Below are 20,697 nucleotides of genomic sequence, written 5' to 3' on the forward strand. Positions count from 1 at the left end.
TCCTATCCAGAACTGTTAAACTTGAATCAAACTTCACCTTAAACTGACCTTTGTCAACCTTCATACCTGACATGTAAACTTGAACTAAGCATGAATAATACCTATATGTTAACTTAAACTAAGCATGAATAATATGTTACTTAGCTATGTTAAGTCTGCTACTCTCTATGAATGTGAACACCTCTGTATTACGTGTAATGATTAGCTGATTTTTACTGTGGATCTTTTCTCCCCAGGCCTCTGCTGAAAATGGAGAAGCATCCAGTCAGATTTTCCTGGTCAACAAATGCAAAATAAATAAATAAATAACTTAGCATTGGAGTAAGCAGGAGTAAGCACTTTTAAGCAGCAGTAAGTGGGTTTAAGGCAGTTTGCATGGCGGTAAGCAATGCCTACACTGGTTAAGCAATGTAGAAGCTAACTGAGTGTAAGAAGCTGTAACCGGAGGTTAACATTGCTTACCCTCACGCAAACCAGCACAAACCCGCTTATAATTCCTTAAATGTTCCTTAGTCACTCTGTATCCAACAACTCTTGTCCTGCCCAGCAACAAAATAATCTGCACTCCCAAGTTGTAAACCCAGGACCCTGCACACTATATTCAAAGTGAGTTACCACTAAGCCATGGCAGCTACACATACAGCAGAATGTCAAACCTGGGATGTCGGTTCCGCAGAACCGGGAGATGAGGCTGGGAGGTGTGAGCAAACTGCTGCTCCTCAAACCCCTGGCAGGATGCTATCAGTCAGAGAAACAGTGTCGAACAGCTAAGCCTAATCGACACAATAACAGGTCCGTCCCTGGCGGGACAAACCAAAAATTGTGTGTCAATCCATCATTTACACATGTCTCGGAAAATGAACAAGGCAAGGCTCATACGTACATGGACTAAATGGATGAAGAGCCTGAAGAAGCTTGGGTTGAGATAGTATACTGGATGAGTACTGAGACATGGAGGGAGGGCAATGTGTTGAGGTGTGGTATGGCTGGGCTAGCAACTGGAGAATGGATGGTTGCTGTGTACGTGGACCTCAGAGGGGCAGGGAAGGAACCATGGGTATGAATTTATGGAAGATATATGCAAATGAAGCAGCACAGCAATAATGTAGTGGGCAGAGCATCCGCCTAATGAGCAGGCATTCCCGGTTCGAGTCCCACTGCAGCACAGTCTATTTTACATGGCAAAGCACGTTATAAACAATAGTTTTGTTGCAAAACCCACTAAATAACATATATGTATGAACTGGAGTACTGCAAGAAATGCACATCTGAAGTATTAGTGTCAGAATTAATAAGGCACTAGTAGGCAGGTTTAAGCACAAATAAGCAATAGTAAGCATATGTAAGCACTAGTAAGCGGGCTTAAGCTCATTTGCATGGTGGTAAGCAATGCCTACACTGGTTAAGCCAATCTGAAGCTAACACCCTGTAAGCAGATGTAATGGCAGGTTAGCAGTGCTTACCTCTGCGCAAACCCACTAACAACTGCCTAAAAGTGTCTTAACCACTCTGTATCCATCGGCCCTAGTTCTGCCCAGCAACAAAATAAACAGTCTCTACTAGGCTCAAACACAAAACCCCACACACCATAGCCAAAGTGATTTACCACTAAGACATGTCAGATATACATAACCGTAAAGTATTCAAAACATATTAACCAACCCAGTCATTCAACAGTACAGAGAATGTACTCCAACATGTAAATGTATGTGTGTGAGTAAATATATTAATATCTAAACAGATACAAGATATCAATAGATGTAGATATATATATATATATATATATATATATATATATATATATATATATATATATACATATATACATATATAGATAGATAGATATATATGGCCACACATCTGTAGATAGCAATGGCAGATTAACAACTACAAATATGTCCACATGCACTGTTAATGGGGTTGAGACGCCCCAAACAATATATGTCATGTACGAATAGGCATACCCCCCCACCACAGCCAAACATGTCTGCCCTGCAATACACTAAATTGTTACAGATCCCAAAAGCAGGCTCTGACATGACATATGCACAACATGTAATCAGTACTACAACCCACCTGTATGATGTCAGGCTGGTATTGGTAACATATAATGCAATACAGTGTGGCTCCCATAGGAAATGCAAAATATGGACGCTATCATCATCCCCAGGATACATATACACAGACACGTATATGCAGATACAGATATACACACACATGTATATATATATATATATATATATATATATATATATATATATATTATATATATATATATATATATATATATATATATATGTATATGTATATATATATATATATATATATATATATATATATATATAGATATACATGTGACTTCACAGACACATGCAGCAATATGTACAGTAAGATACATATGTAGAAGGTGCACACAATATGGAACAGCCACTATACCTACAGTTCACACATAAACAACTGAACACTGTGTGGGCCACCCATACAATTGCAATCATCGCCTGCAACATATACCCACAGAGAGGTCATAGGAAATACACCACACACAGGTTTTCAGAAATGGAAAACCTTTATTTGTGTACTGTTACAGTTCTATATGCCATGTCATATAGCTTTGCAGACACTGACATCCATGTAAACAGAGTAATGCAACTGTGAAACAGTGATACTAATAGTAGTCTGGAAAGGTTCACAACTGTTGCTGTCCTGGCCAATGCCTTCATATTGTACAATAGTAAAGACAGACTGGGCCAGAGGATACCAAACAATCAACAGTATGTAATACATGTGTATAGTTCAGCAGCTTCTATCTACACTCTGTACAAACTCACTAGGTGTTGAAGACTTCAGCTGACCAAATGGGATGTAACTGTTACATGACAAGGCATAATTGACACCATCACAAGAACACTGACAAACAGAACCATCTTGTATGGCAGGAGGCAATAGGTCTGCATTGACCCAATATATGTGAGTAATGTAAATATAGGTGAAGTATATGGTACTGTGCATGCAGACACCTTAAGGCAGCTCACCCCTGATACCCCCCACATTTTCTAACAGCCTAGGTCAGTTATGATGCATCCCCACCTAGACTCACTACTACAGGCCCATATACCACTGTTACATACACTGGCCTCTGGAGTGCATAAGGGCACACATGTATTGTTTTGGTGTAGTCCACACATATATGGCCCCAGCGCCACTGTATGTGTGGGGGATACAACAGCAGTGGATTGATGGCAACAATGGCAGTGTGATATCCACGCATCTCACTACAGAACAACCACTGACAGCATGTCATATGTGCAAAGTATTGTATGTAGGTGGAGTACAGAGGCTGGAACACAGGCCCATATGTGGGAAACTGTTACCATACACTAAGCAAGTTGCTGTCATTACAGGATAGTCTGCAACATATCCTTAGCCAGGGAATTGAGGTTAGAAACATAAATGGATGTAGCCATGTACTGATAGCACTCAACACACACACTGCCAGTGACATAACTGATACAGGACCTGTGTGGTGGACAGACAAAACATGATAGGCACACCTCTGACCACCAACAGGATAGGCCCACAGTTGAGAGCTACGCAGACAGACTGCATTCCAAGGTAAACTACTATGTACACACACACCCTGTAACACCAGTATTATACAAAGAATAACACAACTCTACTCACACTCTGTCTGTAGTTCTGGAACCTCCTACAAATATGTAGCTGGCCTAAGTGTGCCAGTTCCCATGGAAGAGGTACTGCTACCTGCTGTCTGTAGCACTGATGCCCACACACAGGAAGGATGTCCATCATACAGGAAAGGTAAAGGGACCATGCCCACATGATGTAGGAATTTATAGTAGTTGGTTGCCATGACAGTGGTCATTTGAAGTACTACACAGCAAGCTGCATGCAGTTAGCAAGAGTAGGACACTGATTGGTGCAGAAGACATCACCTGATCAAGTGCATCACCTATTAAAGCCAGGCTGAAATCTACCCCAAACAGCTCAATCCATTCACATGAAAGAGAAAGCAAGCAAGAAAAAAAAAAAAAAACGAGAATTAAAAAAATGCAAAGAATATTTACAGCTGAAAATGCACCTAGCTACGCAGCTGCTAGTCAGTAATATATACTTCCCACAACAGGTATTTGAAATATAAGTACATGTATTAGAATGCAGTACCTGGTCCATAGTACTGTGATAGATGATGTGGAATGCATTATATGTGCCAGCAGGTTTTGTTGTGATGATGGTCAACTGAACAACTGCTATGGACAGTAGTGTTTGTCCCTGTGGGTAGAGGGTCATAGCTGTTAACTATGCAGGTCAGCACTGCAGCACTGACAGACAGAGTGTAAGCCATCATAGTGTGTGTTGTGTAATGGGGAATATGCATATGATGTGGCCAATAGCCGGTGGTGGAAGTAATGCCAGTATGATGGACATGTGGGAGCCATGGACCACCACTGGCAGGATACCCCAGTGAATCTGTAATGTAGCATGGTGGAATGCCATAGGTGTGTAATAGAGTTACCTGCAAACAGGTCCCACATATACCCCATCAATATCAGGCCTTGTCCATATGTGGCACCTGTCTGTGTTGTAGCTATGCAGAACAGTGCAGCTGTGCAGGGAGGTGTCGTGAGTTTGTGGAGCTGATGTCTGAATGTACCCCACATATAGGTATGCATATGTGTACGTATGTCACAGATTTAATATCTAAGGATAAATGTATATCAGCATGTATGTCCAGAAATATACATATACCCATGTGTAGACATATATATGTGCACATATATATGAAGTCACATATATCTACAAACTTATAGATAAATACTGATATGCAAATTTCTACATCTGTGCAAACACACAGAAAAACAGATATGTATGGAAATACATGTCCCCTATATCACTACCACAGTGATGTGTGTTATGTGCAAGGCAGCAGCACACATAGCAATACAGACAGATAGCTACAGCTGGCAGTGTGTGCACCATGGACAGATATGTCACATGTTATTCCCATCCTAGCACCACAATGCCCCTGCCTGTGAAGTATGCAATGGGAATATGGGGAAGTATGGCAGATACACATGTGGAGGTGGTCAGGATTGGTAGCTATAGAGGACAGTCTACAGGGGTGGTATGTGACACGTGGTGGGTAAACACCGTAGATGGTGTGTGTGGTCTGTGATGTGGACACCCCATGGTCCCCAATATGGGCACAATGGGAACAAGGCTCCCACCAACTGCTACCCACAACAACAGTCCACATCCTGAAGGTGCCAGGTCTGGTGGCTGAGCAGGAGGAGCATGTTGGCCGTGTGAATGTGTACTGGGTGCCTCAGACTGATTTAGCACATCCCTCATGTGTCTGTGGAGCCTGGTATGGAACAGACTCTAGACCTGAGCTCAGGGGACAGGAACATTTTGTTGTGTGCCCTGAGGGGGGTGGGCCTTCATCCCCTGGGTGGTTCCACCTGACGGTATTGCTGTAACAGTACACAAGGAAGCCCCAGGTTGGTACACACATGTGATGTGGCCAGGTATCCCGGTCAGATGGGTGTGGAGAGGTGGATCAGCTGGCCAATGGAATATATACATCTTATTGTGTCACTGTCATAGTACATATGTTGGTAGTAATAGTCTACACAATCCTGGTACATGTCCAACTGCATGCATAGGACATCCCTATAACACAGAATGTCAGATGTGCAGCAATCTCAGAGCAGCCATACCACTAGCATATATGTAATGATAGTGGCCCTGACAATGGCATGCAAGTGAATAGTCTGTAACAGGCCAGCAATGTTAGTGTCCACACAGGGCACATGGCTACAATCACATAGCAAAAGGTGTGGTATGCTACATAATCTGTCCAAACGGTAGTTAAGTTGTAGCCATACCTAATGAGTTGTGTGTATAGATTGTTGAAGTTGATATGGTGGGGGGTGACAGAGATGTGCATTATGAACTGTGGTAACCCTGCCATATGAGTCGCTCAGGCCTGTTCCCATCCTTATGTTTTTCAGGCATGATGGCACACGTCAGGCTGCTGGTGTATTCCGCAGAGGAGAACGATGTAATCATAATCTACCTGGTTCTGCACTACCAGGTCCTGTTTGGCAGGACAGCACAAGAACAGTAGGAGTGGACTGCCCTGTGGAACGATTTCATCCACAGGGTCAATGATGTTGACTTGCATAACTGCAGTTATGAACAGGTCTGGCATCATTGCAGGGACCTGCTTCGCAATGCCCGTCAGCATGCTGCCGCAGTCCGGGGGGATCACCTTGCCATGGGGGTTGCCATGCCATCCATTCCCCTCGACACATATGGAGGAGCTCCTGGCTAGCGTCATAGCACCTGCCCATGCAGAACACCATCAACAACTGGACCCCTTCGTGGAGGTGGCTGTCACCCACACAACAGCCGAGGAGCATGCAGGTAAGGACACAGGGCACATCAGTAGACCACGGTTGTGTAAATATCCGCAGCGGTACAGGTAGATCATGCATATCTGATATGTCATACAAATATTGTGTTGCTGCATTGTAGTGATAAACAGAATTCCAGATGTGGTAGTATTGTGTGAATTTACGGTTGCTGTATGGTAGTACTGCACCCAGCCTATAGCAGTGCCATAAGTGTGGCCACTGACATTGCATCTCTCAAACATTCATGTAGGTTCCTCCAGGTTAACAGCAAGGCAGCAGGCTGAAGCTGGTGAGTATGTCCTATGTAGATGCATGCCAGCATACCGGACATGTAACAGTAATGTTATATTCCATGCACACATCTAACACACCTACCCGGAATGCATGCTGTACATATGCATGTATTGTTGCTGTGAAATGCATGGTCTCACAGGGGTGAACATGATGGGGTATTGAAAGGGTATGTCACACACCTGCATGACAACTAACATCTTGTCATTGGGGAATGTGGCCACAGGGGGTAACATACTGTTGGTAGACATGGCCTACAGTAGCAACATGTTCTGGACAACAGCCTTATGTAGTGTAACACCAGTGTACATACCTGTAGGGCAATGCCAACTGCTGCTGAGATACACTATGGCATATGGCATTACAGTAGTCCACATTGTCAGCTGGGTCTAAGCTGCAACATGTGGTGTGCAATGTATGGGACACTGCAATCTGACACATATGTGTAGGGCTTACCTGTCATGCATCTGCATCAATGCTGGGCAGAACAAGGTATGTTGTATACAGAGTGGTTAAGGCAGTGTATGTGCAATGTAGGCCACACACTCAGAATGAAACACCAGTGCACTGCAGCAGGGATCCTAAGGATGGTAGGAATGGCTCTATCTGCATATAGTCAGGTCCAGGACCTGTGGCAGCTGTAACCCTACCCACACTGCAATAGTGATGGCATTGTGTGAACACCATAGGATGTGCACATGGGTAGACCTTGCAATCATGCAGAACAGGGGGACATGTGTAGGGTAGGCTGAACATACACTTTCAATTGCAGAAGGCCCATGCTGGTATACCCCTGCAATGAGCAGTGACTGCTGTAGTACACACAACAAGAGGTATGATAAACCATCATGATAAGGGTGTGCACACATATCCCACCATGGTGTGTATGCATTGTGGTCAGCAGTCACACACTTAACAATCTGTAGACACTGCATGTGAATGTACAGGACATATGTTACATACTTGGTGTGCGTACAGCTAGGATCTGCAGTGCTTTGGTCTCATGCCAGATCACAGATGTGTGTGTAAAAGCATAGCCATGGTATGCTCTGAGGGTCGTCAGTGTAAGCATTTCTGCAGTGGCCATACTTAGTCTGTTGATGTTGACAGCTGTAAATCATGCATCCAGGATTCACCAATGACAACAGTCCACATATCATCCCAGGTATGTATTGCTGAAGCACATAGGGGTGGTGAAAGGTACAGCTGGCATAACTGACAGGGTACTACACATTCCGCAATGGGTTGGACACCTGTGAGTTGTGGGGCACAGTACATGGCAGGGTGCAGAACAGGTGCACAGCAATAATGTGTATATGGATGCAGAGGTATCCAGGGGAAGGGGCATCACCTAGTCACAGCACATGCATCATACACATGTATACTGTTGCTAGCATGGTGTGAGTATAGCTGAACTGCATGCTGTTCTGCACCATATGTTCTGCATGTTGGTAGATGGTTAATTGGCGGACTGTGTGTGCCATCCTTATGCAACCTCACCTGTATGCGTGTGTGTGTGTGTGTGTGTGTGTGTGTGTGTGTGTGTGTGTGTGCATCCTGGTGGTTAGTTAGTTTGCTTGCAGGGTCACTCTGGTGAAGTGTTTGGAGGTAGATGCATGTATGATACATGTGTGCATGTGTGTGTTTGTGTGTGTGGCCATGTATGCACGTGTGATTGTGGGGTGTTCATATGGCTGCACCCCCCCCCTTTGGGACCATGCAGTACTTGGACATGGAGTGCCACATTGCACACCAGGAATACCTGTCATGTACTCACAAGACAGCAAATAATATAATATGGCCTGAAGCTTGGATCAGGCATCCAGAGAGAAGGGAGACCCCAGGTATGCACTTAATATTGCTGTCAGCAGAGAGGTCACCTACAGCCCACATATGCAGCTCTACAGATGCATTGGGGAAGTAATTGTCAACACTAGGGAGTGTATCCACATATTACAGCTGACACATGATGGGCCGACGGAGCAGCATATCCGGCATGTACTGAGCATTACATACACATGAGACACCAGTGGGAGCTATTATGGGTACAACATAGTAGCCTGCACATATAGGGGACATGCACATCATTCCGGCCATACAGATGGTGCATACCAAATGACAGCATTGAGGCCATGTTACTCCATTACACACAGGTCAGGCAGGTAATGTAGCAACAGGCCTGGTGTTGTGGCTGCTTTTGTGGGCATTTAGAGGACTGTGATGTTAATGAGTGGTAGCAATGTGTGTATGTTAATAAGTATGATGCAGGATGGGGTAACACATGGACATATACGTGGGGCTATCTATAAAGCCATGGAAAGGTAGGTAGTACAGAGATGTGTGTGTGTGTGTGTACTGTTAAGCAATGCTGTACAGGTTTTAAAGTGCGATTATTGTTTTCTTCCCACAGGTAGCAAGGGGGGTCAGGGTCCCTCCTGCACCCAATCTGATGTAGGTGTCCATACAGACACCGATGATGATGATGATAATGGTGAGGCACAGGTGGGGTTGTCAGTGGCCGACACTGCACCAACATTTGACATCCCTCTTTTAGCCACCCCACCCCACCCCTGAACACAGTTACAGTGCCTATACACACCCCACCACCAGTGGCCATAACAGAGGGACAGCTAGCATTCAGTGGCAGTGCACGGGAAAGTGTGGTATCCATGCCTACTGTGTCCAGTCACAGCAGGCATAGCCGGATGTCTGGCAGGCTGTCCCAGAGTGCTCGTGGTAGGGCTGCTGGACATCATACCCCTGGCACAGGCAACATAGCTGCAATCAGTATAAGCATGCTCCAGACTGTAATGGCAGTGCAGGCATGTATTGAGCATTACACCAGACAGGGCCTTAGGCTGCACAGGGCTGCACTTACAACTGAAGGTGACAACCTCCGTAAAGTGGTTGTTGCCATCTGTGCTTCTAATGAGCAAGTGGATAGATGGCATGATGAAATGATGGCCATCATCAGCCATGGTGTGTCCATGCTTCAACATGTGATAAGGATGCAGTGACACCTGCATGGATGTGGGCCAGCAACACCAGCAGCTGGCACTCAACGTGGGCATGCTAGGACACCAAGGGGCTCCCATAGTGGCAGTAGCAGCTCTGGCAGTGTAGGGGGTGTGCTGTCCACACCACACCACAGCAGGCCATGTGCACATGGTCCTGGCCAGTCCCAGGAGGGATATGGTACCAGAGGTCAAATGTCATCAGCAGGTGAGAGTAGCACTTCAATGCCTGTACCTGCACATGCCCGCAGAACCCATGGCAGGCACAGTCCATGTGCCCATGGCTGGAGTCAGTGAACTGCCTACCCTGCCAGGAATGGTCTGCAGCTGTCCATAAATACCTGTGTAGGGCAGCCACAAGGCAGAACTATGTGCATGCATACCTACACACTATGCAAACACACCTAGGGCAACCTCATACCTACATACGCCACATCACCTCAGCCAACTCCCCAGAATACACTCCTCATCCACACACATGGTATCAAATATATGGCCCACCCTTGGCCTCTGGCAGAACAACACCACACCCTGTGCATATGATGATATCTGTGCCCCATCCCTGTCATCCATACCATCGATGCAGGGACATGTTGATATGGTTCTGATGCACACGGTGACTGTACACTAGTTCACCACCATCCTGCAGTGTAACATGTTGTAGGGTGTAGAGTGTAAGGCATATTTAGCAGGCAGTGTAACCATCCAGCAATGATGCCACCTAGCTGTTAGTAACACTGCGGTCTTTAAACTGTTATGCAATTGTGTTGTAGGTGTACACGTGTCAGCACGAGGATGCCCTGTGCATATGATGATACCTGTGTCCCATCCCTGCCATGCATACCATTGATAAAGGGACAGGCTGATATGGTTCTTATGCACATGGTGACTGCACACCAGTGTACCACAGTCCTGCAGTGTAAAATGTTGTAGAGTGTAGGGTGTGAGGCATATTTGGCAGGTAGTGTAGCCATCCAGCAATGATGCCATCTAGCTGTTATTAACACTGCTTGGTTGTGATCTCTAAGCTGATATGCAATTCTGTTGTAGGTGTACATGTGTCGGCATGAGGATGGTCTGCGGTCATATTGCACAAGGGGGTATGTCACTGTGCTGACACCATGGCAGTGACATACCTGGGGTACAATTGAAAACATTTCACAGGTTACTATACCAGGTATTGCTTGTGCCACATGGACAGGTGGTCCACTGAGGCATGTATACCCTGAAACTTGATGTAGACCCATCCACATACATACACACTGTTACTTGTCAACACTTGGACTGGACCCCTACCTAGCAATGTCGTTATACTGAAGTGTGTGGCCTACATTGCACATACACTGCCTTAACCACTCTGTATACAACAGACCTTGCTCTGCCCAGCAACAAAATGAGCAGCCCTTGCAGGTCATGAACTATGGGCCCTTTACACTGAAGTAACAACACATGACCACTGTACCATGACCACTGTGGGCATAGTTGTTGTGTTGCCAATATAGCTGTCATTACCCAAATTGAGTGGTAGTGACCACTTGCCTTTATATCCTAGATTGTGTAGTCCTTGTCATTAATAATGTACACATAGCAGATACATATGGTGGGATACATGTGGGAGGGTATATGCAACCATGATATTTACTAATGACAGGTATATGTTTGTATGCATATAGGTGTATAGATGTTTACATGTACATACACAGGTATACACATGCATATGTCTGTATACACACCTGTATAGTGCTACATATATATGGCCATGTAAATACCTCTTCATATGTACATATCTATACATATCTATACATATATGTATCTATACATATGTGTATATAGGTATACGTATATGTACATATAGATATATGTGTATATAGCTATATATGTATGTATGCACATCCTGTGTGTGTACAGATATGCCTAGTTATGTTGGTATAGATATAGATATCTATGACTATATGTGCATACATATCTATACCGATATACTAACTACTGTCGATATCTGTAGATATCCATATGTATATGTGCATATATATCACTATCTGTATATGTGTAGACATATATTGCTCTGTATATGTATATATCTGGGTGTGTATATGTATATCTATGTACATATACATACCCATCTATATATTTTGATATGTTTATGTGTAATCATATATATATCTGGATGATTATATGTACAGATATTCACACCATATGTCCTGGACACGGAGTGTAGATCTACCCCAGCCTGTATAGTCCCAACGTCATAGTGCAAGTGGATGTCGGGTATGTATAGCAGGTATATTGGTAGACTATTGCTAATGTAATTTGGATTGTCTTCACAGACATGGTGTGTGTGGGAGGTCACATCTGCTTTCTACTTGTGTGCCACTGGCTACTGACAGACATCCTAAGGGCATCCTAGTAAGGTACCACTGCTAGCACGTAATGCCCCTGTGGACTGCAGCACAGATATTGGCCAATCTATGTGGACATTTTGAATCACTCTTTACAGTCCAGAGGTATACACAGAACCTCTTAGTGCTAAACACGTGTACCATGCATGACAATATGGATGTTAACAGCCATGTAGATGGGTATAACACATAATGACTGATATACATATGCCACCATAGGTTATGTATTCACACCCCCCATCTGGGTTGACACATAATAACCCCTGGTACAGGGTTGCCATGGCCACATACTACCCACTAGATATTGACATACATCTGTACAGCATCCCACTGCTCTGTCTGGCATACATGACTGTTAAGGGAGGCTCAGCAGCAGTACATCCAGCAAGTATCTCCACATGACATCTCACTGGATAAGTACACTAAGCTGCTAGACATGTTACGATGCACTGTGCAGGCTACAGGCAGACTGGAGCTACACTGGCCAACATCTCCTATGGGAGAATGCACATGTACCTGCATATATAACAGGCTCTGCATGCATGTCACAGCACAGGGTAAGATACACCTGTGTGAAGGTGCATAGCCATATCCAATGTGAACACAGCCACAGCCACATATGGTAAGCTAGCATAAAAGTACAGTATATGGACTATCTGTTCAACACCATCCTCATATGTACCACTCACAGACTAACCCTACATATACTGGGCTGCTACATGGTGTGGTCTGCTGTCTGTCTGTGGTATGGGACATGTGTGTGTATGGCCCTACAAATATGTAAACCACTATGGTAACACAGAGTGGAGCAACATGTAACATCAGATAGGATGGGACCTATAACAATGACATCTACCACAGTCTGTACACAGGTGAAAGAACATGTTAACAATACACACACTGTCGACATTTACCATAGTTACACAGACCTCAGTACTCTACAAATGACCACGGACTGTCCTGGTAATATCATCAAATATTACCCATACTGTACATAACATGTGCAGCAGTCTGATATCTCACTGGCTTGCTATCAGATATGATGACCCTAATGATGGTGTACAGCACATATCCACCTCTTAATGCACAACATATGTACAAAGGTTGACAGAGTTGTGGCTGGAAGCATATACACAGGGCCAATATTGACATGTTGATGGGATAACCTCTTACATGTACTGTCGTAACAGGGTTTGTTGCAACATGTGTCCTATGAGGGATATGAAGTCAGTAACTGTCACTGCTTTCACCATCCATTTGACTGCAATCCTCACATTACCTTCTGCAGTTCACAGTTACGTGCTGTGTGGGTAACACATGACACCAAGGGCACAACATACTGCCCAGTCTGCAGACGACCCTGCAGATGCAGATTCCTCATAAACATAGAACTGACATGGTAGGTATTAAGACATATAGGACAGCCATATCCACACTCACACTGTTAAACCAACATTACTCCACATGCAGTATAGAAGCACTTACAGTCTGTAGTCAGGCCAGGCACATCCCCCTCCTGTATGTTGCCCTGTTTCCACACTGTATGTTGCTAGAGGTAAAGCCACAATCCATCTTAGACTCTGTTCGCCAAACAACAGATCTATTTCCAGCCCACAGTGGATGTAAAGGGCCAACACCAACATGATGTTCCTAGATATTGGAGTGTGTTTCCATGCAATTGGCTATGGGAATGTTACCACAGCTGTTCCACATGCACTCAGCTAGAGGAGGACTGCAACTGGTGCAGAGGCCATCAGCTGATCATGACCATCACTTACAAAACACAAGCTGCTGCCTAGCAAAGCAGGTGTACATCTCACATCCACCAGAGAGGGTGTGAGAGGGACAGACCGAGACAGGGAAGGTATGGGTGAGTAAAACCTAAGCATGTTTGTGTTACACACCTACCAATACAGGGTTTCAAACACCTGACTGACTATGCAGACCTATCACATGTGTATGCAGTTATTGCATGCGCCACATAGCTTACATGTTGGTGAGCTGTCCAGATATATATGTGCTGGTGAGTGAGATCGGCAACACTGTTGTGATACAGTAGGTGTAGCACATGAGCCTGTCCACATGAACAGGTGTCAGCGTCAACACAGCCACACTCTCTACAGGACTCATACACATTGCCACATTTGGCAGGATCACAAGTACACTTCCTAACCTGTTACTTTGCCACAATACAGTAATGCATAGGTATCAATTGGTCCACAGAGGTTATCCTGGGGTTCTATAGTCAAAGGGTATGTGACAGTGTCTGACATTAGAGAGCATGCTTCGGTATGCCAATAGGGGTGGTACTGGGTGTGAATCTGGTTGGAAGCATCATACACCACACACAGACAGACACAAGGTGCTAGTACCGGCGTGCATGTGTGCATTGCTTCACAGGTGTGTAGTGGTTGACGGTGCCAGATGGCTGTACAAGGCTAGGTGAGGGGTACTCCTTGGCATCAGGCCACATGAGAATGGTCTGCATTTTGGCTAAGGAGTGTAGTGTCTGGAATGACCCACACAGGTGGGTATAGTATTCACCATCCAGTCACCTGGGTTACTATTGTGTGTGGCCAGTGCTGTGCATTGCTTGCCACGTATGTGTTCTCTATGCCATGACATGGACGGAGTTTGGGATGTGCACACATCCCACATTCATGTACAGTGGCATGTGGAAGTGTACCTGGTTTGTCTGGCCCATGTTGTGTACACAGAATGTTATCATCAGATGTGACAGTCCCACCCTCATGTGGCAGGGCCAGGTACTGGACAGCAGGTTGACCCTGCACCTACATTGATAGCATGCTGCAGGTATTACCTGGTGTCTGTGGCATCTGCCCATACAGGGCATGTGTATAAGGCATGGTATGTCCTTTGTGGATCACATTTGATGGAACCACAGTTGTTGCAGGCATCCAGTGGGAAACATACTGAAGGTGCACTGTCTGCAGTTATGTGCCTATTGTACTGATGGACAGGGTGCCATGCTCTCTCTAGGCCACTGCATTCACACCATAGTTACTATCAGTGGCCAATATGCAGTGTACTACACACATATTGGCTGTTGCCTCAGCATGTGTGTGTGTATGAGACATGGGTTGAGACTGTGCTCTGGGTAATACTGGGGTTGCTAACTGTGATTGCCTGGCCTTGATGTCACATGTATGGGTATGGATATGCACCCCAACCTCTCGGCTATTTCACAGCTGTTATCCCTGTACAGTGGACATTGTGATATGTACTAGAGCCACTATATAAAAAAATTGCAAAATCCACTACACATTGAGCCCAGGTGTCACACATGCACACCCATCTCCACACAGGATACGAGGTACAAACACACACACCTATCATGTCTGGGAGTAGAACCCCTACCTAACTAGTTTATTGCACTACAGCACTATGCAGTTGCAGTAGGTGCCATGGTGATTACTGCAGTACACCTTCATCACATTGGCTGACATCAGCAGGATTGCAGAAGTAAGGCATCTGACATGTACTGAGTTTGACTACCCTAAAATGCATTGCTCCCTACACAGATAGTGGAACACACACAAAACATCCACAACCAACATGTGTGGCTATAGAACCCCATCCACAACCAACATGTGTGGGTATAGAACCCCTAACAGACATCTATAATACACAACAGCATGGAGGGAGCTGTTATAGGACACACCACGTGGATTACTGGAGGACTCCTTCCCAAAAGGTGCATAACACATTGGCTGACATCAGCTGGTTGCCAAAGTACGGCATTTAAAATGTACTGAGTGTGACTAGCAAATGCATAGCTCCCTATGCAGACAGTGAAACACATACAAAACATCCAGAAGTGCCATGGATGGGTATATATAGCAGAGTTCTGAATCACACTACAGCAGTACGCAGTTATGGCACGCTACAGGGATTATTGGGCTATAATTTTCCCAGAGGTATATTACTAGGTGGATGACATCAGCAGCCTTGCAAAGGTTGAGCGTTTGAACTGTAGGTAATGTGACTAGCCTAAAAAGCATTGCTCTCTACACAGACACACACAGAGCTGCCATGTCTGGGAATAGAACTCCTACCAAACTAGCTCATCACACTACAGCAGTATGCAGTTACAGGATGCTTTACAAAGATTACTGGACTACAGCTTCCCAGAGGTGTATTACTAGGTGGATGACATCAGCAGCCTTGTAAAGGTTGAGCATTTGAATTGTAAAGAGTGTGACTAGCCTAAAAAGAATTGTTTTCTACACAGACACACACAGTTGCCATGTCTGGGAGTAGAACTCCTACCTAACTAGTTCATAATACTATAGCAGTACTCAGTTACAGGACACGTTACAAAGATTACTGGGCTACAGAAGCCTTGCAAAGGTTGAGCATTTGAATTGTAGGGAGTGTGACTAGCCTAAAAGGCATTGCTTTCGACACAGACAGACAGACACACACAGTTGCCATGTCTGGGAATAGAACACCTACCTAACTAGTTTATCACACTTCAGTGGTACGCAGTTACAGGATGCGCTATGGAGATTACTGGGCTACAGTTTCCCAGAGGTATATTACTAGGTGGATGACTTCAGCAGCCTTGTAAAGGTTGAACGTTTGAATTGTAGGGAGTGTGACTAGTCTAAAAAGCATCGCTCTTTGCACACACAGTTGCCATGTCTGAGAATAGAACTCCTACCTAACTAGTGTATTACACTACAGCGGTATGCAGTTACAGGATGCACTACAGATATAACTGGACTACAGCTTTCCAGAGGTATATTACTTGGTGGATGACATCAGCAGCCTTGCAAAGGTTGACCATTTCAATTGTAGGGAGTGTGGCTAGCCTAAAAAGCATTGTTCTCTACACAGATAAACACACAAAAACACACTTGCCATGTCTCGGAGTAGAACACCTACCAAACTACTTTATCACACGACAGCAGTACGCAGTTACAGGATGCACTATAGAGATTGCTGGGCTACAATTTTCCCAGAGGTGTATTTCTAGGTGGATGACATCAGCAGCCTTGCCAAGGTTGTGCATTTAAATTGTTGGGAGTGTGACTACCCTTAAAAGCATTGCTCTCTACAGAATCTGACAGACACTCACACACACACAGTTCCCAAGTCTGGGATTTTAACTCTTCATTAACTAGCTTATCACACTACAGCAGTACACAGTTATAGAACACGCCATGGAGATTACTAGGCTACAATTCTCCCAAAGGTGTATTTCACATTGGATGACCTCAGCGGGCTTGTCATAGTACGGCTATGGGGAGGGCAGTGTGTGTGCATGGGTCATTACCCATTCATGTAGGGGTTGACATGCCTCATGCAGGCACACACAGGATCATATTTCACAGGTACATGTATACAGTTGTTAGATGACTACTTCCTTGTACATTCATATTGCACAGCTGGCACGTGCACCCCATGGTCTGTAGTGCTGACAGATACTGGTGGCTAGTATCTGCAGTGAGTGACATCTGCACCTCAAGTGTTTGGGGCCCTTTGGCTGTGTGCTGGGTGGGATAGGCCTGGATGGCTCCTTGTCACATTCACCCTCTTCCACACATCTATGTCCGTCTACCTTTGGCTTATTATAGTGTGTTGTCCTTACATATATGACTGTATTCCTATCCACTGTGTGTGCAAGGTATGAGTGGTGCATACTGATGAGTGTCTGCACTAACAACTGCAACTGCCAGATATGGCTGGTCCACTGGTGTTGGCAGACATAACCTTCATTTTAAGTGTATGAGCATGCCCAGTATGACCTTTCAGTATGTTGTTGACTTACATTGCCTTCATTTCTCTAAGTGTATGAGCATGCCCAGTATGGCTGTCTGTATTGCATGTGTGGGTCAAGTCCAGGTAGGTTGTACTGCAGTGCTGACCTTTGTGTTGTACACTGACAGGTGGCATGCTGTCTCTGCAGGGTATCCATCGATCATTTGGCTTTGACTGTTACTACATTTCTACATAGCGGGGGGGCACACCTGACTGTTTCTACATTTCTACACAGGATTGTGGGGGGGCACACATGACTGTTACTATATTTCTATGTAGGATGGGGGGGAGAGAGCACACCTGAGTATTTCTACATTTCAACACAGGATTGGGGGGGGCACACCTGACTGTTACTATATGTCTACGTAGGATGGGGGCACACCTGACACTTGTACACATTTGCTAGGACTGTACTGGTATGTTGGATACTCCATTTCAGTCTGTAGTCTTACCTATCATGCTGGCTAGAGGCATACCAGTATACTACACATTGTGGCTTTGGTTGCCCTGCATATTATTGTCTGATTTCCTAGTCTTCAGAATAAACATCCCACTGCCTGCCCTGATGTGGTCTGTCTGTGTAGGCCTGGGGGGAAGTTAACCCTAGCCATCATTCTGGGGCCATGGCACAGGCTCTGTTAGGGTTTGTCTACACCTGTCCTGCTAGCTGAGACTGTTGTTGGATATGTGAACCATCCTGACTGGCATGTGTGGGTCATGTGGACACACATGTCACTCAGCACATTTCCTGCAGTGGGATTTGTTACCTGGTGTAGTACTGGCTGCTATGGTGACTTCAGTATGTGTTACAGATGACATGGTGCCACTATGGGTGTCTACTGTCTGCTTCCATAACATTCAGCCACCCAATTCCCTTGCATGCTCACATCCATACCATAGCTACAGGTAATGACACATTCTACTCCATTTGGCAATTGGTAGGTTGATTGATTTACCTTGTGGGTGTGCTAGACTTGCAGATGGTGCTGGTGGGCTGCCTATGTCAGATGCACATAGTACACTCCCTATACATGGTTGAACACAGGTAGCGTCATGTTTGGCATTCCTTTTACTGTATGTGCGAGTCAGAGAGAGGTGTCATTCCCTGGGTCTCTACTGTGTCAGTGCATGTGATATGCGTTGCCTCTTTGCCACGGCCAGGGCATATTGGGCATGCCTCTTTCTGCCTACTGGGGCAGGCTCAGGTTGTTCCTCCTCAGGGTCACTCTGTGCCTGTGCAGGCCTTGGCATTGGTGGAGGGCTGCGTGGCCCTACCCCATACTGTTCCTGCTGCAACTGTTTCCGCAGGATCATATTGTGTAGCATAGCACATACCATAACAATTTGGGTACATGTAGCTGGTAAATACTGCAAGGCTCCACCTGATGTGTCCAGACACTGGAACCATGATCTGAGCATCCCAAACACATGGTCTATTATATGTCTGGCCTGTGCGTGTGCCTTATTATGGCGTTGTTGTTCAGGTGTGTGTGCATTTCTGATGGGTGTCATCAGCCACGGCTCCAGTGTGTACCCAGCATCCCCCACTAGGTGACTGTAGGGGATGTCCTCATTGGCAAATCTCTGATACAGCTGAGTCAGATGCCATATGTGGGAATCATCATAGGTTCCAGGGCAGCCAGCACACACATTAATTATAATGCCCTGGGCATCATATACGACCTAACAGTTGATGGAGGGGATGCCCCTGTGGTTGATGTAGGCCCTACCTTGCTCACCAGGTGGTGCTTTGATGCATATGTGGGTGCAGTCTATAGCACCCACTACCCCAGGGTATTCTACTATTTGGTGGAAGAGACGCATATTACTGGTCAACACCTCACGGGTGTTGAAGAAATATATGTGCTCATTGGCATCTGCTGACATGGCATCCAGGAACGGGTGGAATACTCTGGATGCTGATGCCTGTGAGATCCCCATGATATCCCCAGTTGTGCTTTGGGAGGTACTTGTGGCTAGTATACCTAGGCCTACACATACCTTGGTATCCACTGGGATGGGTTCCCCTTAGTCAGTTTGGTGTGGCAGGTGTGGCCAGCACAGCTCAACACATTGCTGTAGGAGGTCCCTGTCCACCCTATAGTGCTCCACTATCTCCAGCTCATGGAGCACCTGGTAAGTTACCCTGGGCTGTACACTCTTCTCCATCTCCTCACTGTGGGTTGTTTGGCAGCATTAACATCCTCACCACCCTCAGCCTCTTGCACATGTTGTTCTGTGTTACCTGCTGCAGCCCTTCTCATTTTGTAGGTTTGTTAGTTAAGATTTCCCCGCTTGTATACACCGGTGGTGTAGAGTGTGGGAAAAACCAGAGGGGAAGGTGTTTGCTTAGTTTATAGTAGTGTTCTGGGCTGGGCTGGTCTGCTGCCTGTGTAATTGGCTGAGTCTGATACATTTCACCTGCCAGCTAAGCTAGTTCTCCATGATTACCTTCCTACTGCTGTTTTCCCTTCCCATTGCATTTCTGTTTAAGCCCATGTGTACACCGCGCAGAGTGCTCAAATGTGCACACTGCTACTATTTCCTGGTTTAATCTCTTTTGTCTTCCTGTACAACCCAGTGCGCAGCATGCACTCCCGCTTATGCTTTGTAAAGTGTGCTAGGCAGGTTTAGACACATACTCTAGCTTAGCTGTGCTAAGCTAGGAGCAACCCCTAGCCACAGGGCTCCAATCCGCTTACAGTATGCCTAACACACACCCACATGATGTCACCTACCCCCTAGGCTTTCACCAGGCTATTCCTACTCTTACAC

Source organism: Protopterus annectens, chromosome 2.part2 (assembly GCF_019279795.1).
Source record: "Protopterus annectens isolate FY-2018-M chromosome 2.part2, PAN1.0, whole genome shotgun sequence".
In the NCBI taxonomy this organism is placed as follows: Eukaryota; Metazoa; Chordata; order Ceratodontiformes; family Protopteridae; genus Protopterus; species Protopterus annectens.